The sequence below is a fragment of the Stegodyphus dumicola genome, chromosome 3 (assembly GCF_044657685.1).
Source record: "Stegodyphus dumicola isolate Sdum_Otavi_A_Nest chromosome 3, ASM4465768v1".
Classification (NCBI taxonomy): Eukaryota; Metazoa; Arthropoda; class Arachnida; order Araneae; family Eresidae; genus Stegodyphus; species Stegodyphus dumicola.
This window is the reverse complement of record NC_140770.1, coordinates 60,004,965-60,028,784: the sequence shown is the minus strand read 5'-3', so window position 1 is coordinate 60,028,784 and position 23,820 is coordinate 60,004,965. Positions and strand designations below refer to the sequence as shown.

The 23,820-nt window shown below is 33.5% G+C and overlaps 1 long non-coding RNA gene across 3 annotated transcripts in view; it reads right to left on the bottom strand.

Annotated features, from left to right (window-relative positions):
- LOC146998013 (uncharacterized) overlaps positions 1-22,949 on the bottom strand; it is a 123,208-nt gene extending 100,259 nt beyond the window's left edge. For 2 of the 3 annotated variants that reach the window (XR_015040213.1, XR_015040214.1), the window contains exons 1-2: positions 22,362-22,949; positions 11,981-12,186 (exon numbers count right to left, since the gene is read on the bottom strand). This is a non-coding gene — a long non-coding RNA (uncharacterized LOC146998013). The remainder of the gene's footprint in view (positions 1-11,980; positions 12,187-22,361) is intronic. The other variant, XR_015040212.1, reaches the window with a different exon arrangement.
- Positions 22,950-23,820: the final 871 nt, after the last annotated feature.

Sequence of the window (23,820 nt, the reverse complement as noted above, 5' to 3'; positions counted from 1 at the left end):
CCTCATGAAATTAAACAAAATATGCATTATTATAAAAAATTATAATGCTATTATATGCATTGAGATGAGCAGTGACTGGCAAGAGTTTTAAAGCTATTTATTAAATTTTAAATTACTTTAAAATTGAAAGAAAGCTCCAAATTTTTAAATAGGTACTAAACATTTTGATGATTGTTTGATTTACTATTTTGAAGCTTTATTATTTATCATTTATACTTTTATTATTTTTGAAACTCGGACGCTTCCAAACATATGAATTTATAATACTTACAATTCAGTAAAAACAAATACAAACTTAAAATTTTAGATTCTAAGCTTTCAAGACAGCTTCTGTACACAAAAGTACTCGCTGTTATACACTCATGTCCATAAATTAAGGATAATGCAAAATCAGGCAAAGGAAAAGTTAGAAGCAAAACAAATTTGACTTATTTGTAAAGCTTATTTATTAAACAAAAGGTAAAGAGCAAAAACAGATGCTATATGTTTGATATTATTAAAAAAATTAGCTATTTTTTTTTCTCCCTGGAGCAAATTACCAAAAAAAAAAAAAAAAAACTTATTTACAAAAAACCAATATTACATGGTTGGTTTGATTGTTAATACATTGTATGTCTCCCAGACGATGCAATACAGTCCGTACAACGCCTAGGCATCTGAGTATCAAATTATCGATCTGATCTTGGGGGATATTACATCACTCAAAAAGCAATGCACTCCGAAGTTCCGGTAGACATGTAGAAGGAGGTTGACGGGCTGCAACTCGTCGGCCAAGCATGTCCCACACGTGTTCTACTGGTTCAAGTCTGGTGAGAATGCTGGCCAGTCTGTACGGGTGATATCCTCCGATTGAAGGCATTCGCTTACGATATTTGCACGGTGAGGACTGGCGTTGTCATCCATAAACAAATTGTGTGCCCATGGCACCCCGAAACAAATGTACATGTTGTTCCAGAATGACGTCCCGATAGATATGGCTTGTCATGATTCCAATTTGAACATGAAGGTCAGTTCTGGAACTCAGAATAATTCCACCCCAAACGAGCACTCCTACACCACCGTAACGGTGTCGTTCAATGATGCTTTCTTGGTGGTAACGAATACCTGGAGCTCTCCATATGAAAGTCCGGCGAGAATCAGACTGCAAGCTAAACCTGGACTCGTCGGAAAACATCACACAAGCCCACTGTTGCGGTGTCCACAGTGCATGCTCTCTACTCCAGGCTAACCGCAGGCGACAGTGAGTTGCAGTAAGTGGAACGCATCTGACAGGTCTACGAACATATAAACCAATCTGCCCTAAGCATCTGTACACGGTCTGCCTTGAAATTGTCGTACCAGTGGCTGAAGAGAGCTGACGAGGCAGGTCTCAGGCTGTGCTCCACCTGTTTGTTTTGGCAGTAACTGCCAAATACCGGTCCTTATTCGGTGCTGTAACTCTGGGGCGACCTGTGCTGTAACGTCTACTCACATTACCATCATCTCCAGTATCGGAAATTGTGTTTGACATAATCGAAAGTTCCAACTTACTTTTATTAAATTGCTCTAATAGTCTAAAAGAAAATAATAAGCCGTATCCAATTAGAAGATTAAGGAACAACACAATCTGCAACATTAACTGAAATAGATTATTTTAGCTTAGCTTATACCGTCCGTTATACATTAAACGCGCATGCGTAAACGTATTATGCACATGCGTAAACGCATGCGCGGAAAATTTGTAGCTTTGAAGTCCGGATTATAGATCATTCCGGATTATGGATGTCCGGATTAAAGACTTTTGACTGCACTTTCTTCAATACATAACCCGAACAAAGAATCGAAATTGGAATTTATCTTTGTCTCGAACACTTTAAACTTATTCTTCAGCACTTCCAAATCACTTCTTTGGATATTTTTGTCGGCAACGTTTTGTTTTAACTTTGTTTTCAATGTATGTTTTTTCGCTGATATCTCCTTTAGTGACCTTTTAATTACCAAAAGTCAATAAACAAATAAAGAGCTTCAGAAAGAGGGATGGTACTTACTTTTTTGTTTCTACAGAACTTCAATCTAAAAGTATCCTATGTAATTCTTCATTTCACAAAACCGAAAGTAATATCACAGTCTCCTAAACTTCATTAGCTGTTCCGGCTCTGACCGCCTAAACAATTAATTAAACAACGTTGAACAATTTAATTAATTGTAACAAATTGTAGTTTATGTTTTATAAAAATTTAGCAAATTTTTGATTAAGAAACATATTTTTAAGGCAAGCAGTGTAATTAATAAAACATTTGTATTTTAAGTGTGCAAGACAGTCTGTCTGAAATTGTAGCTTTTAAATACTTTTAGTCCAAAGTAGCATTAGCCCAAACATCTAATGATTGTCTGTAAATGAAAAAAATTGCCCGTTTGGACCTAATTTTTATCCTATAAAATCTGAGATTGTTTTCATTATTTATTTGAGGGGTACTGAACCCAAGGTTTGCATAACTTTTCAACCACAAGGTTTTTGCTTACATTATTTTCTTATTTTTTATAAAAAGTTTTAGAAAAGTATTTAAAATAAATGGATCTTATATCGAGTTAAAGAAAGTGCTTACAGATTGTATTTTTTAAATAAGCTAATTATCTTTAAGATAAATGCTATTATTTTTCTATGATGACAATAATAGGAAAATAAGGGGAATAAAGTCTCCTGAATATTTCTTTTTGCAGAATTATTTATATTAAAATAAATTTCATAATCCTTAATTTTATTTGCATGAATTTCACATATTTCATAAAAAAACAGATGCATATTTGTATCCTATAAAATAATTTGTTAAAATTCTACAGGATATTTGAGTGGGCTTCCCAGACACTGTTATTTCATAAAATAACAAGCAAATATTTATATTGTATACATCAATGCCTTTAAAGATTACGTTATTTCATGTAATTGTAAGATACCTGTTTAAGTATTTATTCCATGCTAAAAGAAATTATTTGTAAATTAGGTGATATTAATTTCTTTAAAAGTAATTCATGGGTTCAGTGCAAATTGCATTTTATTTTATAGAAGAAATTTTGTTTCACAAACTTTTTGCATACACAAAGCTTTCGGTCGAAGGCTTCTTAGTATTTTTCGGTTTCGGCACGAAAATCGCCTACAGGTCGGCAGATAGTGTGGCTGGATACGAGGTTTTTATTTATGAACCTCGCGCTGTAACATCTTTCTCTATTGATTGCTATTTCCCTACTGCCAGTTGCCGCATTCATTCGAAACCATTTCGTATTTATCAAAATCTGACAAGAATATTCTGCGTGTCGTGATTTGGAAAGCCATCTTTCAATACGAAATAATCCGTAGATACACCTAGAAGATTAAAGGTGCCATTTAGTTGTTGAGTTATCGATGAAATGGTTTCATTTCATGGTTCTTGGACTATAGTTTAAGCCTAATTTTCTATCACGAATGAGGCCCACCAGCGGCCGAGCGGTGGAGTCACCGAACGCTGGTAGTCGGTCCGAGGTTCGAATCCCAGGAACGGACTGGGCGTTTTCGTGGTTTTCCCCATGTGTAACGTGTATACAAGCCAGTTTCCCTTAGAAAGTGCTCCACAAAGGCACAGGCAGATAGCCCTTGAGGCTTTGTCATAATCACACACAATCATGAATGATGCCTTTTCTTTGTCAAAATTTTATTGCAAATTTTTCATCTCTGGCAATTTCTAAATAGATAGATTCGATGCACTTTTAAAAAGTTTAAAAAGTATACCAGTATTTCAGTGGTAAATTAAAATTTAGAGCTATCTAAATTTATGTGCAGTCATAATTCACTTGCATTTAGAAGTATCTAAATTTATGTGATGTCAATTTATGATTTAAATGGATGTGTGTGCCAAGTTTGGTGCTTTTATGCATGTACTGTCACTGTGGTTTATTATGGTCTCGGTAATAAAATTGTACCTATTTTTGTTTATTATAGGAATGCGAAGCGCCCAAGAAGAGGATGTGAGCAAACAAGCCCTGTGGATGTGGAGGCTGAGAGGTAAGATACCAATTTTTTCTCTTGGCTTCTTTTTTTTGTTATTGTTGCTTCTTTGTCTTTGAGTATGGTAGTAAAGTCATGCTGCGATAATGATGTTAATGTCACACTGCGACTTTTGTATAACTTCACAAAGTGACATAAATTTAATTGCTTTAAAGCAGCGGTTCTCAACCTTTTGACTAACACATACCATCTAAACAAAAATTTAAAAACCTTAGTACAACCAGTATAATTATTGTACATTTTATAATACTTATTCAGTTTCTCAATATAAATAGAAAAAATAAATGTTTTGCCATTTGCACAAGCTATTGGCTATCTGTATTAAATAGGCACACATAAAAAATATTAATTAAGAATTGGTTACCATTTTAATTATCAAAATTTAAGTTATATACTTAAATTTAGTGTAAAATTTGGGCCTGTTTAAGAGAGATCAATTTCTTTGTCTGGCCTTATTTCACTTAGCTTTAAGTGTGATCCACTTTTAATTTTATTCTGTATTTATTTTTCAAATAAAACATGGAAGAAAATCCTTGTTCACACAAATAGGTTGTGCGAAAAGGCAATAAAAATTTAGCTTTATTTGAAATGCCTTTAAATTCTTTTTTTCGGTGTAGCCAAAAGTTGTTATTTATGAAATCTTCAGTGGAAGTGCAATCACAGGAATTTTCTAACAATTGTTCTTTTTTTCTTCATAGAATTTTTGAACTTTGTTTCTTTGCCTACCACCTATTTTTTATATTGTGTACCACCTGTTGAGAATTGCTGCTTTAAAGATCTGTGTGGGTGTCGCACAGTGTTACATTAGTTTAATCAGTATAATGTCGCAATAGCAGTATTTCAGACATCTCCTCCAGTAAAACTGATAACAGCAGAAAAGCGTTTTATTGATCCAGTAAGAAGTTACTTTTCCAGTTATTAAAATCTTACTGGAATCTTTGGAATTTTTTAATTATTGAATATAGTCATCACAATCATATCAGATTTCCTCAGTGATTATTGTTATATCTCATTGTATTGAAATTATATAACAGATGCGTTTATGATTCATTTACATTTTTATGTAAAACTTTGCTCTCATAAATTGCTATAAAACTATATGCTCATAGTTTTTGTGTATCACTTTTGTGTACTTGCGTGTATTGCTATAAAACATATGCTAATAGTTTTTGTGCAAATAAAACTTACATTTCTTCATTCAAATATTTAGTATAGCCAATAACTACAGTGAGCATAGTTATGTGAATGAAATTAAGCATATAAAACAATTTGTTTTCCAATAAATGTAAGAAAGTTTTAAATAGCAAATTTTCTAGTGTATAAGACGCACTTTTTTTCTTTGAAAATAAGTCGGGAAAAAAAGGAGGTGCATCTTGTATGTCGATACTCAGTTTTTGATTGCATTAATTTCTGGAAATTTCCTCTTTTTTTGGAGTTATGTGATTTTTTTCTTGTTTCCTTGCGATGTGTGGGAATATTACAGTTACGGAGAGCTTAGTAAATGTGCATCTGGCATGAAAACTGCAATTTTTGCGAACGACTTTTAAGTGTGGGAAATTTCAACTGTTTGGTGTTTCTTAAGTTTGTTGGCAAATTATGGTTCAAAAACAATGTTGAAATTGCTGTAACAAAGCATGCAAGCTGGATGCAGGCTTCAAATTTTGAGGTTACACCATCAAGAAGAAGGGGAAGGCCTAACATTTGGAAAGTTTGTGAATGGGTCAAAGCATCTTGGGATGCTGTGAAAACAGAGGCAGAGGTTAAATCATGTATGAAGTGTGGCATTATTAATACACTGGATGGTACAGAGGACAATCTGTTGTATGAGGACTCGAATGCTGATTTAGGAGAGGTTTCAAGTGACTTTTCATTTAGCTATGGTGATGAGTGTTTAGGTTTTGATGAAGAAAATTAAAAGCTCTTCCCCAGATGAATTGTGGGTATAAAGTATTACTTTGTATTTATATTTAAAATACTGTAAATTCATTATAATGAAATGTGTATAAAAAAAGGGGGATGTGCCTTATGCGCCTGCAAATACGGTAATAAAGATATAAAAATATCCATTCACTTAAGAGAAACTTAAATTCATTTCCTGCAAAAATTTTAAAAGATCCTTTTAATATATTTAATGCAGCCTTTTCTTAATTAATAAGAAGTTAATATTGTTAATAACATATTTTATTTATATCGGCAATTCTGTCAATGTATACATGTTTTTCGAATGGCCTTTCATCGAATTTTACAAAATATGACTCGTATTCATAATATAAGTTTACAATGTCTCCTTCAGCCTCATGAAATTAAACAAAATATGCATTATTATTATAAAAAATTATAATGCTATTATATGCATTGAGATGAGCAGTGACTGGCAAGAGTTTTAAAGCTATTTATTAAATTTTAAATTACTTTAAAATTGAAAGAAAGCTCCAAATTTTTAAATAGGTACTAAACATTTTGATGATTGTTTGATTTACTATTTTGAAGCTTTATTATTTATCATTTATACTTTTATTATTTTTGAAACTCGGACGCTTCCAAACATATGAATTTATAATACTTACAATTCAGTAAAAACAAATACAAACTTAAAATTTTAGATTCTAAGCTTTCAAGACAGCTTCTGTACACAAAAGTACTCGCTGTTATACACTCATGTCCATAAATTAAGGATAATGCAAAATCAGGCAAAGGAAAAGTTAGAAGCAAAACAAATTTGACTTATTTGTAAAGCTTATTTATTAAACAAAAGGTAAAGAGCAAAAACAGATGCTATATGTTTGATATTATTAAAAAAATTAGCGATTTTTTTTTCTCCCTGGAGCAAATTACGAAAAAAAAAAAAAAAAAAAAAAACTTATTTACAAAAAACCAATATTACATGGTTGGTTTGATTGTTAATACATTGTATGTCTCCCAGACGATGCAATACAGTCCGTACAACGCCTAGGCATCTGAGTATCAAATTATCGATCTGATCTTGGGGGATATTACATCACTCAAAAAGCAATGCACTCCGAAGTTCCGGTAGACATGTAGAAGGAGGTTGACTGGCTGCAACTCGTCGGCCAAGCATGTCCCACACGTGTTCTACTGGTTCAAGTCTGGTGAGAATGCTGGCCAGTCTGTACGGGTGATATCCTCCGATTGAAGGCATTCGCTTACGATATTTGCACGGTGAGGACTGGCGTTGTCATCCATAAACAAATTGTGTGCCCATGGCACCCCGAAACAAATGTACATGTTGTTCCAGAATGACGTCCCGATAGATATGGCTTGTCATGATTCCAATTTGAACATGAAGGTCAGTTCTGGAACCCAGAATAATTCCACCCCAAACGAGCACTCCTACACCACCGTAACGGTGTCGTTCAATGATGCTTTCTTGGTGGTAACGAATACCTGGAGCTCTCCATATGAAAGTCCGGCGAGAATCAGACTGCAAGCTAAACCTGGACTCGTCGGAAAACATCACACAAGCCCACTGTTGCGGTGTCCACAGTGCATGCTCTCTACTCCAGGCTAACCGCAGGCGACAGTGAGTTGCAGTAAGTGGAACGCATCTGACAGGTCTACGAACATATAAACCAATCTGCCCTAAGCGTCTGTACACGGTCTGCCTTGAAATTGTCGTACCAGTGGCTGAAGAGAGCTGATGAGGCAGGTCTCAGGCTGTGCTCCACCTGTTTGTTTTGGCAGTAACTGCCAAATACCGGTCCTTATTCGGCGCTGTAACTCTGGGGCGACGTGTGCTGTAACGTCTACTCACATTACCATCATCTGGGAATCGTTGCCAAAGGCTGGAGATGACACTCTGGGCAATTCCGAGTTTGTCTGATACTTCCAGTTGGGTACGCCCACATTCCAGACGGCCGATAATTCTACCACGTAAAAAATCATCCAAGTGCGTCCTTTGTCGGTTATTGCACTGAAATGCTTATAAAGCCCCTGCGAACTATTTGGTTATTGCACTGAAATGCTTATAAAGTGCCTGCGAACAATTTTACTTCTTTGCCTGTATTCGTTATATATCACTTTCTTACATTCTCGTCATTGTGAAGTACCATCGGTGTCATCTGGTTACTTCCTAAAATTTGCATATGATTCTTGAAGATGTGTGTTGTGATGTTACAGGTGATATTTTAGTATATTTTAGAGTTCGATTTCCGCGTGACTCCGAATTATCCTTAATTTATGGACATGAGTGTAGTAGCAACTTTGTTGCAGCATATTTTGGGTGCCCCCATGCTGCACAGACACTATACATTTACCACCCACCAACCTTTTTGAGATTAACTGTTATAGTAGCACCTTTCTTTTCAATTGTTGCAGGGAGATGAGTTTGCACTATCTCTAAAAAATACATTAAATGGAAAATTTACTTGTGAATTTTTAATTATAATTACTGCATATTTAAACAGAAAGTCAATTAATTAAAAACCATAACATTTTTGCGATGCAACTATCACACGGAGGACGAGTCCAAGGATTTTCAAGTTCTCTTTCCCTACGATCAGCTTCTTGAAAGAACGTTTCGGCTTGCAGCATATTTTGGGTGCCCCCATGATGCACAGACACTATGCATTTACAACCCCCGAACCTTTTCCGAGATTCGAACCCGAGTGCTTTGGTACGGCAGTCGGCCTGATCGAGCAGTAAAATATAATGTAAAAGAACAAAGCTTTACTTAATTCAGCTCAATTACTGACAAATGGATAGATAACAAACTAAGTAACAATACATCATAAAAATTAAATAGCAGAACAAATGAGGATTAAACATCATTTTAAGAATAAAAAAAAGTTAGACATTTTAAATAACATTTTAAACATTTGCGATCAGATAAAACTGCTATTTTATGTTGTCTTCTAATTCATTTAAAGTCTTCTTGACATAACAGGTTCATACACTAAATATATTACTCTTCCTTCATGCATTGGGATATCTTTCCAGATGCTAATATCTACCTGCTTTATTTCTTCTGGGATGGTCACATATGCATTTAGTAGCACTATGCACTATTCATGGAAGTCTGGTCTTATTTTATTCGATTTTTTGAATAATTAAGATTTGACTCAGGCTGAGAGCTACGGGTGCTGGGTGTGACTTAATTTGGCAGATTTCATATTATACGTAATGTAAGTTATCAAGATATTTTGTAAATGATGATGTACATAAAAATATATTTATAAATGTTGACTTATGTAAAATAACCTATGATAACTTCAGGGATTTAAATGCCCCCCTTTTTTTTTTCACTTACCCAACTGTACTCTTCGGCTAGCGTGTCCGACATCACTTCAAAATATTTGTTACGATTACTATTAATATGTTTACGTTAGTCTCCTTTAACATTAATATGTTTCAATTCATTGACCTAAATAAATAAATATATAAATAAAAATTGACTTTAATCTATAAATGCATAACCAACAAGATTTCTTATTCTATCATTTAAGAAAATTATTTCAACTTCACAGAACACTCAAGAAATCTAACTTTCCTCAAAATAAAATGCAAATGTAATGGAAACTTATTTATAAAATCATAACGTTTTCATTGCTTTGAGTTCCATATTTGTATTTTAGTACATTTTATGCAGTTAGTTTTTATATAAAGAAAATAAGATAATACTGAAATAGAAAATTTCATTTAAGCAAAAACGTAACAGAAATTACTTTATAAAATGAAAATGTGTGCAAAAAGTAAACAAAATAAAAAAAAAATAAAAAAAAAAAAAAACTATTAGGATTCATGTAAAATATTATTTTACAATACCACAGGAGCTATGTTGTTGAGAAACATTCTCTCTAAAAATTGAAGTTCTAATTCAGTTTTTAATTGGAATATATTTAATTCTGAATTTTTCGGTTGATTGCACAGTTAGGAGTTTTCAGCAACTCCACCTTTTCTTGCAATATTTGTAATCTACTTGATAAAGAATTTAAATTTTTTAAGATTAGATGTTGAAGTTCTGCGGAAGAGAAAAGGTCAGGGTATTACATATTTAATTCAGAAGTCAAACAACAAAAATCAGCGTTATATTTACAAAATTTTCACAGTAAACAGTCACTGTGAAAATTTTGTAAATATAACGCTGATTTTTGTTGTTTGACTTCTGAATTAGTATTTATTCGGCGTGTTATTGTGTCTTTATTACATAATTATTCTAAAAGCCTGAAAACAGAACACTTTTAAAAAATTGACTATTGGCAAATTCAGAAAGTTACTGTTAAAAAATTTCCAGCTGCGGTAAGATAGATTTCCCACAAAGCAGGTTTAGGATTTGCTAGATTTGGCGAGAAATCACCCATTTGGCAACATCTTTCAGCGAAATTGGCAATATGCCGTAGACGGATGGAGAACCATTTAGAACGAGTTCTTACTGGTTTGACTTAGAATGTTCTCGAATGCATGCTAAAAGCTATATAAACCCTGCCTGTATGCGGAGTAGCAGTAGTATCTCGAGTCTATCGAGTTGATTTTCAGTCTAGTATTGAGTTGATTGGGGAGTGCGTAGAGAGAGTCTCTTAATGTATCGCGAGTTAGTGCATCATCGAGTCTTATCTTGGAGTGTGTTGAGCTCCAAGAACGATTGAACTGAGTCAGAAGCTGTATTCTAGTGCTTATTGTGGAGTGCATCGCGAGTTGTAGCGTCGAGAATCTCGACAGTACGTCGAGTTCTGAGAAGACTGAACCTAGTCGGGAGCTGTACTCTAGCACTTTGCTGTGAAGCTGTCTTCACTGTTACAGCCTAAAGGCTCTGTTGCTGATTGTTTCAATGTGCTTGTCGCAGTTTTTGGACGACTGTAAACATGTTTTTGGAGATGTCCTGAATAATACTGGCAAATACATTGTGTGTTTATTAAGTGTCATTGTTAATCACTCCAAATTGCATGAACCTGTACAGGAATGCAACAGTACGAAACCTTTATTGGGTCTTTCTGATGAGCCTGCTTTTGGAGTATTAGTCCTCAGATTTGCAGTGAGGACTAGCTAAAACAGATGCAGAAAATTCTGGTTGAAAATATTTTCCTTGTGTGCACTCTGGTAGGAATGGCAAGCACAGCTCTGCTAGCTTTTTTACTATAGTACTTTTTTACTGTTTTTTACTTGTTTACTTTTTTTACTCATCTGAAGAATCGGAGAATTTAAATCGCTGGTGGTTTTTTTTTTTTTTTTTTTTTTTTTTTTTTTTTTTTTTTTTTTTTGTTGTTTCCGCACCAAATTCTGCACTTTTCGATGTCTGAAAACTTCATAGCCAACTTTAACTTTTCTATGCCTTTTTCACTGAAAATTTTAAATTTCCGTTATCACTCATAAACAATAATTTAACATAAAGCAAAAAGAATGAATTAAATAATCGTTTAATGTTAGATTAAACATCTAAATGTTCTAGCAGCATTTATTTGCTCATGTATAATTATCGAAATATTTGATGTAAAATTAAATTAACAGTCATGGCTACATTATTTTATAAAATTCTGCAAATTTCAGATATTTTGCAACAATTTATTCAATAAATAAATCAAATAGAATTTTTATGGTTTCGAATTGTAGGATTATACTATTTCATTATTTTTCCACTGCAAAATTAAGGTGACCGAATAGATTTTGAGAGCATCAAATTTGTATAAAAAAAATGCAGTTAAATGTTAAAGCAAATATATATTATATCCTGATATGATTGTTAATTTTTGAATTTTTTAATACATGCATTCCTATTTTTAAACAACTAGTCTGGTAATTAAAATAATGTTAAGATTCAAAAACCAAACTACCAACTCGTACTAATAATTTATGGATAAAAGTACTAAAAATGGAGATGTTACTATATTTTAAAAATATTTTGGTACTGATGTCATTCATAACAGCATTTTCCATGTTCTATTCAGCTTTCTAAATTATACAGTGAGAAAAATGAGCAACAAGAACACATAATTATAGAAAATATCATACTTGTCGATGCAAAAATTTAGAGAACCCGGTGAAATTGCCAAAGTTCTCAATAATCTGGGGCTTGATGTGATGCAATCATTTTGTTCAGTTTGATTCATTTTTTCATATTACATATGTCATTTATCCATATCAGCCCAAAACCAAGAATTTGGCACCGTTTGTACACCTTCATCAAATTCAGCAATGTAAAAGAAACTCTTGAAAAGCTAAAATAATTATTTTAGGTATTTTAGGTAAATTTAAAATAGATCAAGTCTTAAAATAAATAAAAAAGCACTATTTCATTCAAAATATTTCAGGTTCAAAGCATAAGTTTAGAGAAGAACAATTTACAAATAGATTTGAGTTTTAATACAATTTATTCCTGTGTTCTTATTAAATACGCATTACTGTTCTTTTTTAATCGATACAGATTTAAGTTTTGGTAGAGGGATAATTTTTTTTTACTTTGGTGTAATAAAGGCGTTTCTTTGAAAACATAAATTGGAAGAAATATTCTTGATGAATACTTACAAAATAATCTCTCTCTCTCTCTTTATTTATTTATTTATTTATTTTTAAATCTTAAATGATCATAAACAGCGTTTTCGTTAAAAATGCTATCTGTAAAATTTTCTTTAGTAAACACCAGCAAAATGGAAACTGCCCTAACATAATTAGAATTTTATTTATTTTATTAATGTATGTATAATGATGTATCTAAGTATGAAATCAATTAAAAATCAGCTTGCCATTTAAAAAAAAGCCTTGCTTTTATCAATTAACCCAAGTACATTTAGAAACAAATTTAATTGGTTTAATTATTCAGAGACTACTTTTAAGGAATGACTATATAGAAAATATTTCATATGAAATAAAGTTGCAACACTTAACTAATAGGATCACGTTCATTATTCTTTGCAGAACTTTATTGACATAGCTAATTTTATCTGCATATACATGTTTATGAATTAAATGTATATTCAACTGAGTAAAAGGAAATAATTATTTAATTTAAATTTTGTATATTTTGCTCTTTAAACAACCTGTTATTAGTAGTATATTCTGAGGCAGGAAAATGATGTTCTATTTTTATTGCATTGCATGATTATTTTCGTGTTATTTAAAAAAACATTAGCAAGCCTTGTGAAAACATAATCGAGTATATTTAGTTATCAATTAAATAAATTACATCATCAATTAAATAAATTACACAGACATCAGAAGTATGCAACCTGATAATGTAATGAAAGTATGTAGCATTTATGAAAAATTGTGGCTCGAATTGAAAGAACAGGAAATTTCTACAAATATTCTCATATTTAGAGTTGATTTTGGACTGACATCACTTTCATGAATTATTAGTTTTTTCTTCTTGATTGGTATGATGTCTCTTTCATCACTTGAGTATTCGTGATACAATTCTGCTTCAATAGATGATAAATTAGGGGAGATCTCACATCGACTAGACTTCATGATGAAATCCATAATTAACAATTGCCTGTTGTTTTTTTGTCCCCCTAAATCTTTTTAAACATCCGTATATAGATTTAAACACTTACTAAGCTCCCCTTGGAATCGGAGATTTCATTCGACATTTGTGTCATATTGTAAAAAATGATTATCTAATTTTCTTCCCAATTCAAGTCCTACACTGATGACTTTAGCTGTGAATGCAGCTGGTTCAGATTGGTCTTCATCATGTTTATTTGTTTCATGAATCATGTTAACTAACTCATCCTCATTTAGTTCTTCATCAACCATTATTCCTTTAATATATGCTTGAGCTAAATCCTCAAAACCTTCTCCTACTACAGTTTGAGCCAATTTAGTGATCTGAGAATATTCACACTCTAATGGTAATCTATCATTCTCATCTTTAGCAACATCCAGCGTATTGCTTTCCAGCATGCGTTGAGCATTGATTGTTTAATCTGAGTATATGACAGTCCAACACAATCTAAGATTGTAAATTTCTTCCAAGCATCCATAAGAGTAAGATTCATTATTCTCCATTTTTTCTAAAATATACCTAAAGGTTTGTTTGATATACACAATGTTGTAAAAGCCAGAAAATATTACTTGATTCAATGGCTGTAATAAAGAAGTTGTATTTTTTGGGCAAAAAGACTATTTCTACTTTTTTGTGTTGTAAATTTTGAAGATGACCAGGTGCATTATCTATTAAAAGAAGAGTCTTAAAAGGCAATCCTTTTTTACCTAAATAATTTTTGACATCTGGGACAAACATGGTAAGAAATCATTCATTGAACCTTATGGCAGTGACCCGTGCTTTCCTGTTAGGCATCCAATAAAAGGGAAGGTTATTTATATTTGTTCCTTTAAATGAACATGGTGTTTTTGATTTGTTAATAACCAATGGTTTCATTATATAATTGCCTGAAGCATTGCAACAGAAAAAAATTGTATGACTTTTCACTACCTTATGACCACTAGCTGATTTGCAAGGTACAGTCAAAAGTCGTTAATTCGGACACCTATAATCCGGAATGATCTATAATCCGGACCTCAAAGCTAAAAACTTTCTGCGCATGTGCCGCGTTAGCACATGTGCACAGGCGTTTTACGCGAGCGCGTAAGAACTTGACTACTGCGCATATGCGTGTGAGCAAGCGCAGAATACGTTTTCGCCTGCGCGTTTAATGTATAACGGACGGTGTAGGCTAAAATTATCTAATTATCTATTTCAGTTAATGTTAATGATTGCGTTGTTCCTTAATCTTCGAATAGGATCCCGCTTATTATTTTTTGCAGACTGTAAGAGCAATTTTATAAAAGTAAACTTGAACTTTCGATTATGTCAAATAGAATTTCCGATGCTGGAACTTCCAAAGGATCTACAAAACGAAAGTATGTTTCAATGTCCAACAAACAAAAAGTGAAATTGCTGAAAAAAATGGATAAAGACATGAAGAATGTGACAGAGAGGTTAGTGAAAACGAAAAAATTTCCATTGACCAGTTAGTCGGTATTCTCGGCACAGCAATTAACGGGACTTGAACAGCAGAACTCTTTAACTGAAAAGAAATTATGTCTGTTTATAGAATTAAAGAGAAAGTATTAGTATCACATAAAATGAAGCAACTTAAACAACTTACATTGAAAGAAATGTTTAATAAAGTAAACAAATAAATATTAAGCTTTTTTTTTTGTAAATTTTGATACCCTTTAGATCATAATTGTTCTTTATTTCATAAATTACGGTTTCATATTTTTAATTTTAGAATTTCTGCATGCCATCTTACGAGATTTAAACTGATGATCTATAATCCGGAAAAATCGATAATCCGGAATCGCCGAAGTCCCGACGAGTCCGGATTAACGACTTTTGACTGTATTTTTTTTTTTTTTTTTTCAGAACAACGTAGACACGTCAGCATTGAAGATCTGATCAGAAATGTAGGAGATCGTGGCAATTGATTTCAGCAAATTTTGCTGGATATTGTTGTTACATTCGAATCAGCAGATGCACTTTCTCCTTTCAATCTTAGATTATGTAAAGAATGCCTTTGTTTAAATATTATTAAATCTCTCAAACCAACCATGACTTGTGGAAAAAGATACCTTTTTTTCATCTGACAAAGTCGATAGTGACCGATTCTTAAGTGCTTTATAAATTTTTAAAGCCTTGTTTCTAATAGCATCAGTATCAATTGGAATCCATTTTAAATTTTCGTCTTCTACCCATATCTAATTCTTTTTCTAGTAGAGTCTTCATTTTTTTTTTTTTAATTGTCCTTATTGTGGCTTCATTCATGGAGTAAAATTTAGCAACATTTGTTACTCCTTCTCTATTACATAGATGATCTAATATTTTAATTTTTGCTTCTAATTTCATTTTTGATTTTTTTTTAAAAATCGTTTTGGCATTATAATACTTTAAAAAATTTACATAAATTATAAAAAATGCCACAAAAACTATAAATGTTGAAAACTTGCTAGTAAACATTCAGATATGTAGATAAAAATGATGTAATCCTTGCTGCTAAAATACTGATACTGCATTAGTTCGCGTGAACCATATAATTTAAAATTTTACTGTTATGAAATACATATACATACTATTGAGATTCCCCTAACACGGGGAATCCCCATCCTTGTTGTTGCCACCAGTGTTACCAAAGAAATGAGATTAAAAAATGACTTCAAATGTATGTATTTGCATTTATGCAGCAAATACTATTTTACTAAGTTTTTGAAATCTGTTAATTTTTAAACTGTGTAAAACTGAAATCATGTAAAACAGGTAAGTACTGTATAAATCGAGGGATAGGTGTATTTCCACGAGATGTTAATACATCAGAACTTTAAATGTCTGTACATATATACTTGAAGATGAAATCCTGCAAAGTTGACAAATGTTTTTAGGAAAATGAAAATTAAAATGGAAATACAAATTTAAATTTCAATAAATTTGACTTTCTTATCGTCAAGACTGCACTTGCATTGTTTTAGAGTGGAATTCATACAGAAAAGCTTCTAATTTCAAAATTGTCGTGTAGTTTTTGTAGTAAAATATATTCCTGTTTCTAACTTTTCCAGGTCTAATAAAGAATACTGCTTTAACATATGGTTAAATAAAATGAAAAGGCATGATCTTTTGTAGTATTTGTAATAATTTGTCTGTCATGTTACCACAAGTTTTTGTTGGTGTTAATTGTTTTTTATTTTCATTTTTTACTCAGAATTGCAGAATTCCAGGTCTTTAAATTTCTAAAAGATAAGCAACAAAGCATAGTATTTAAGAAAAATTTTTATTATTTGCACTTCAAATGCCGCATATGTCAACTAAGTTTAAAGTTGTATATTTTAATACAGAATTAAAAAGAATTAACACCAACGTGCTGCTAATTTGTGTGTGTCCAGTGAATTAGAGGAAAGACCATTCTTAATGCCCATCAACCATGATTTACCAACAATGCGAGAAACAGGCCATCTTTGGAAATCAGAATTTATTTTAGCAACATAAACGTTATTTATACTAGATTTGCATTTGCTGTCATGTAAGTTTTTGATGGGCTTCTGAAACAAAAGAAAATATTTGTTGGTGGTATGATGAAATAAAATATTTGATACTAATACTCTCCGACTGTCATCTAAAATCACACAATCGTTTCCTTTGTTGAAACAATTTATTGTGAATAGGTTTTCTTTTCCTTTTTTATTTGGACATCTGCAGCTTCATTTAGAGTATGCCCTTCCTCGATGAACTAATGTTCAGTTGTAGTGGGTTCCTGGGCATAGCCTTATCCCAGTGTAGTAAGTTAATACTTTTACGAATGTTAAAGAAATAATGTTGCTGAAGTTCGTAAAAATAAAAATTCGAAGAGCAGTTATGGCAGTGAAATGAAATGAAAGCAATTGTGACATTATAATCAGTAGTAATGGCAGAGTTTGCAGCAAATATAAGATGATGAGTTTTGAAGTTAAAACCTAGAGCTAGTTGGAGTGTGAGCAGCAGAGGCAATCGGGGGCGGAGAGAGAAGAAAAAGCCCTTTTCTTCTTTTTTCTTCCCCCTCTCCTCGAGTATTCAAGGCTGAATGGTTCAGTAGTCAGGTGGTAGGCGGGAGCTTGTTGAACTTCTGTTGGCTGGCAGAGGAGTAATCCTATTGGGTGAAGTGTGATTTACAGTGTGCTACGGGGAAGGCCTAGGCTGTTTTCAATCCATACTCCTTTAGAAGGGTACAAAGACACACATCATTTCCAGGTTCCTGGGTTGTACCTTATCCTGTGTATAGCACGTGAAATACACTGGTGTGCAAAAATTAAGGACGAAGTCGAAAAATTAGCATATCAGCTGAACGAAGAGGCAGAGCGGACAGAAAGACCAATCCCGAGATTAAGTAAGGTGATCTACGGTAGCACTTGCGCAGATATGCAGGTAGACATAATGGGGGAGTGTCTGAGTTGTATAAAGCATGTTCTCGGTGAAAGATCAGTATTTCTGGCAAAGAGATTGCACACCGTATAGCAGTTAAAATCACACTGAGTTGCTGCCTCGGCGAGAAATGGCGAATAATCAATCTGTTAGATGACATCTGGATGCTTTTACCCGAGGTCATTGGGAAGTTGGAGGAAGGCCGCCGTGTGACAAGTGTGGCTGCAGAGATCGGAATTGCTCACAGCATCGTTTCACGACTTTGGAGACAATTTAAAACTACAGGAACAGCTATCCGGGGGTTTAGTAGTGGTCGTTCACAAGGAACCACACCTGCAGATGACCGGTATATTGCCTTACAGGCCAGAAGAAACAGGCGGCAGACAGCGGGAGAAATTGCTAGACACACGACGCAGGCGACTGGACGACAGATATCGCGTTTTACCGTGGCCAGAAGACTGCAGGGTGGTGGTCTGTTTGCACGACGCCCTGTACGGTGTGTACCTCTAACGCCTGCCCATCGGAGAAGGCGTTCTCTGTGGTGCCGGGAACACCGGAATTGGAGAGACAATGAATGGGGACGAGTACTCTTTACAGATGAGAGCAGATTCAGTCTGAGTAGCGATTCTCATCGCATACTCATCTGGAGAGAGCGGGGAAGCCGCAATAATCGATCGAACATCATTGAAAGGGACAGGTATGGAGGTGGCGGTGTTAACTTCCGAAGGTTTAGCAAGACGGATGTTGTCTGTTTTTGGTTATGAAAAGTATAAATTGTTAGTGTAACTAACTGTGCGTTCTGTGTCTGGGTGTGAGATGTTAATGTAAAACTGAGTAGCGTAGTGATCAGCTAGTGACTCAGCTTTCTCAGTTTCTGTGTATGTGATCCCAGAGGGGCCATTAAGGGGCAGAATATTTGTGTAGCATCTATTATATCTAGAAGCAGCTTTCCATATACATGATCATCAGTAGAGAGTGATTCTAAATATCTAGACCATTTGTTTTGTGCGTGTACTGACTTCCTGATTCAGCCGATTTAAAATTCTCTTAACTTCTGGGCATCTGGTCCTCTGCCATATTTTTCTAGCTCTCTTTCTGTTAGCTAAAAGTTCTCTAATAGCAGGATCTCTGGCCCTACCAGTCAACGGGACCGCCTTGCTATTTTTCAGAGCACGGTTAAGTGTGCTAGTAAAATCTTCGATAACTGCGTCTAACTCGTCTTCACTGTGTATCGCGGGTAACGGGTACTGAGTGTTGTTTAGAGCTACCCAGTTCATAATAAAGGCTCTTTTGTGTGATGTACTATAGCTACTGATATTCACCTCCATTAAAACAGGGTTATAATCAGAGAATAGTTCACGTAATCTTTCTATCCTTGATGGTTGATAAATATTTTTTAGCAGGAAAAATTCAATAATGCTTGCAGATCTATAGCATGTTGGGTAGGAGGGAGCTACAACAGTAAAGTTGGCCGTTGAGGCAAATTGATTAACAATGTGACCATTTGAATTATCATTTCTGCAGTTCCGATTTTTGTGGTGTGAGTTAAAGTCTCTACCTATGATAATTTTATTGTTTAGTTTGGATATAGCCATTAAATCGGCGAAAAATCCTTCTGTGGTTTACGGTTGAGTAACTAGATCGAGACGAACGTGATTGGTTGTAGAGTGTGTGGTATGATTATGATAGCTACCGCCTTCATGGCCGAAAGCTGTTGAACTGTGATTACAAAGTGAGAGATGGAGCGCTTAAGGATCCTCGTTAAGCGCTCCATCTCTCACTTATTTCAATTTTTTCCACCAGCATTTTTTGTGATTGGTTGAAATTCTTTCTTGTCTTCAATCCATACTAATTTAAAGGGATGGCTGAGTGAATGAGGGGCTAGAGGACATGATGGAAAAATTAAATTAAGCCTGCTTCAATATTAATTAGTGATGCGATAGGAATAAAAATTTTAATTTTCCCAATTTTTGGTGCTAAGCTAGGCAATTAGGTATATTACAATAATTAGTTAAAGAATAATTAATTAGTTTTTTGGGTCTTTTTTAAACTGGTGTAAAGGCCCTTATTTTCGTGAGCCCGTCGTAATCGCAAAAATCAAAGCTTTGCGAAATACTTTTTTTCCCCCCAACTTTACTTAAGTACTTTTAAAATTTTTCAACTTTCTGTTCTGTTCATATAAAATTCGTGAAATTTTCAACTCGCGAAATCACCGATATATTCATTTTTGTGAAAATTACGGCCTGCAAAAATAAGGGCCTTTACAGTAATTAAACGTTTATCAAAAACCTTTATTGTATGTCTCTGAGGATGGTTTTAGGCCTTTTCCTGTGTTCTTCGGATTTGATATGATTTAAAATTGGTATTGTGGACTTGTTTGCCCTGGTTATATCATTGTAGAATTTTTGACTGGAGGAACAACTTTTGGTTGTGGTGGTGTAGGTAAATTTTGACTTGAAGTGCTTCGTTGATTTACAGTGTTAACTGCATTCTGGACATAATTAGTATCGTTTTCAGGGTCCAGAGGACGAAATATACTTTTCGTGGCAATGAAATTTGATGCATCTCTAAGAATTACAGTTTTTTAAAATCTGTTTTACACGGGAACCGATTGTCCGATTTTGATGCGGTTTCCTGCATTCAATAGCAATTTCATGCTCCACAAATTTTATATCTGCATCTCAAATAGGATGCAAGTTGTAGGAAAATGCTTTTGAAAGCAGCAAGCCGCATCAAAATCACACGACTCGAAAGTTAATGATCCATTTTGATGCGTTTTGCTGCTTTCAACTGCAAATGCATGCCCCATCATTTTGATATAAGTTTTATGTCTGTATCTCAATTAGGGCGTAATTTCGCCGGGTTGTCTGTCTATACCAGGGTTTCTTAAACTGGAGTCGCTGGACTTGCAGCAGGGGGTTGCCTAGAATTTTAGCAGTTTTGATATTTCTTTAATTTATTATAATACTTTTACAATTACCAAATATTTTTACATAATACAATACATCTTAAAATAGATATGGCAATACAGACAAAGAAAAAAAAATGAATCCGTTTCGACGCCTTCATTTTATAATAGAAACGTTCATTTTTCTTGCTTTGCACGTGACGCTGTCATTTCATCTGTTACTTATTTAAAATGTTCACATTGTTCTATGTCTTAAAATTAGAAATTAAATGTAGTGACCTAAAACTGCAAGTGTACAAAAGAAAAAATTGACAGTTTCACTCACGCATGTGTCGGATTTGCGCAGTACTTATTGGGTTCCACAGAATTTTTGTAAATACAGTCAAAAGTAGTTAATCCGGACTCGTCGGGACTTTGGCGATTCCGGATTATAGATCATCAGTTTAAATCTGGTAAGATGGCATGAAGAAATTATACAATTAAAAATATGAAACCGTTATTTATGAAATAAAGAACAATTATGATCTAAAGGGTATCAAAATTTACAAAAAAAAAGCTTAATATTTATTTGTTTACTTTATTAAACATTTCTTTCAACAAGCACATGCGTAAAGCATACATTAAGCATAGTCGAAATTAGAAAATTGCAACCAGAAAACTATTTGATGTGTACTTGTGATATTTATAATGACAAGGAATTTGATTTAAATCATATCAAAGACGGAATACATCGAGATGAAATACTACATTTAGTAAGGAATTATAAGCCGAATAAAATAAAAACATTTGCCCTGAAGATAAGGATAGTGCTGACAAATCAACTTCCAGTTCATTGCGCGCTGCGATGTCCCCCCCGCAGAGCAGCATGAAATTGATAAACAGATTTCGGAATGGTTAAGAAACAAAGGATATGCCTTTTTCCATTTTTTGCAGCAATTCCACTTTTTGTTTAATGGACTTCGAAACATACTTTTGCTTTGTAGATCCTGTACATATTAGTAAATATATATCGGAAATTCTGTTTGACATAATCGAAAGTTCAAGCTTACTTTTATAAAATTGCTCTAACAGTCTGCAAAAAATAATAAGCCTGATCCAATTCGAAGATTAAGGAACAACGCAATCTGCAACATTAACTGAATTAGATAATTTTAGCTCAGCTTATACCGTCTGTTATACGTTAAACGCGCATGCGTAAACGTATTATGCGCATGTGCACAGGCAAAGTCACAGCCGTAAAGGTCTTACGAGCACACGTAAACGCGACGTATGCGCAGAAAGTTTGTAGCTTTGAGGTCCGGATTATAGATCATTCCGGATTATGGGTGTCTGAATTAATGACTTTTTGACTGTATTATGGCGTCCTGGGAATCGCAAAAAATTCTCAGTGGTAATAAGGTATTGCAATTGAAAAATATACTATACGTATGTATGCCTTATAGGCTTACCATCCTCGTGGTTAGAATTAGCGTTTGAATTATCCGAGATTTCATGTTGTTTTCTTTTTATATTTAACTTAAAATTATCATTAAAAGCATTAGCAAGGCTATCTAAGGGTTTTTTTAGCATACTGAGATATTTAAAAACACACTTACCCTTAAGGGGCTCCAGTACTTTCAATGTATCACAGTTTGCTTTTGCCGTAAGAGGTGTATGCTGGTCCATGTCCGATGCGACTCGTACAGCATCCAATTGTTGCTTGAGGAGACGAGTATTCTCAATCTTAGCTTCTAAGGGGATGATTTGAGTATGGAACGAGTTAAGAGAAGATTAAGAGACATATCCTAAAATAATATGTCCAATTGTATCAAAATATTAGCAGTTTACAGCTATAAGGTGAATTATTCAGTATAATGATTTTTTAATGTTGACACTGATGGCAAATTGCTGCTAGAAATTCTGTGGTTTAGAGATATATAATCGTCCAGAATATAATATTTCATCACAATTATTCTTTTTCAAAGTAAAAAAATAAAATTTACAATAAAGCTTAGAACTAACATGAAAACTAATAGATAGTTCTTGTAACTATGCAATACATCTGGATTTATATCATAAAAATATTTTTCAATAAATAATAGATCAATAAATAAGTATCTTAATATTTTATTCATACTTACAAGCCAGATGATGGGTAACAGGTATAAGAACACACCTCTATTTTCCATGCAATGCAGAAAAATACATAGTAGCTTCATCTGCCAAACGTTCTAGTACATTTATGCAGCATTGTTGTCTAACAAGACTCCAGGTAACTCGAGAATCATGGGAATATTCCAAGTAAACACCACTTTCCCATTGAAATTTTTAAATTTCAGTCACTTAAATCTAATATCCATACATAATTTACATAATCTTACCACATAAAAGATTAATCATTATTATAATTAAAAGATTTACTTCAAAAGATATTTTACAAATAGATATTTTAGATAGGAGAAAAACATATTTATTATATATGCCTTGTACAATGACTAGAACTTTAAGCACTTAAGTGTAACTAAGCAGATGGAACAAATAAATATAATACTGGTTTTTGAGTAAATGGAATCTAATTTCAAATTTTTAAACAAAGTAAGGGGGGTATCAAAGTATCAATATACGACAATTCCAATAATGAGTATAAGGATGGTACCTTACTCTAGATATAATATTACATGAATAATTAATTTTTATTAATCATGTATAAATATTCCTTTCTTTAGTTTTGTTAGTCAAAACATACTTTTATTTTTAATTATTAACTGTACAATGTTTGTCATTTCACAGCAAAATGCATTGTGAAGGAAATACATAAAGTCCATGCGGTGACCAGACAAAAGGACGAAAGTGCACACGACAAAAGCCCACAAAAATGACCCCACTGGGATAATTGCCCACGCGACTAATACCCACACCGATGAAAGCGCACATTGATGAAAGCCCACACAGATAAAAGCCCACATAGATAGAAGGGCACGCTGATAAAAGTCCACACTAACAAAAACCCACACCGATATATACGTCATGAATAGAGATAAAATAAAAAATAAATGAATAAGAAATAATTGAACA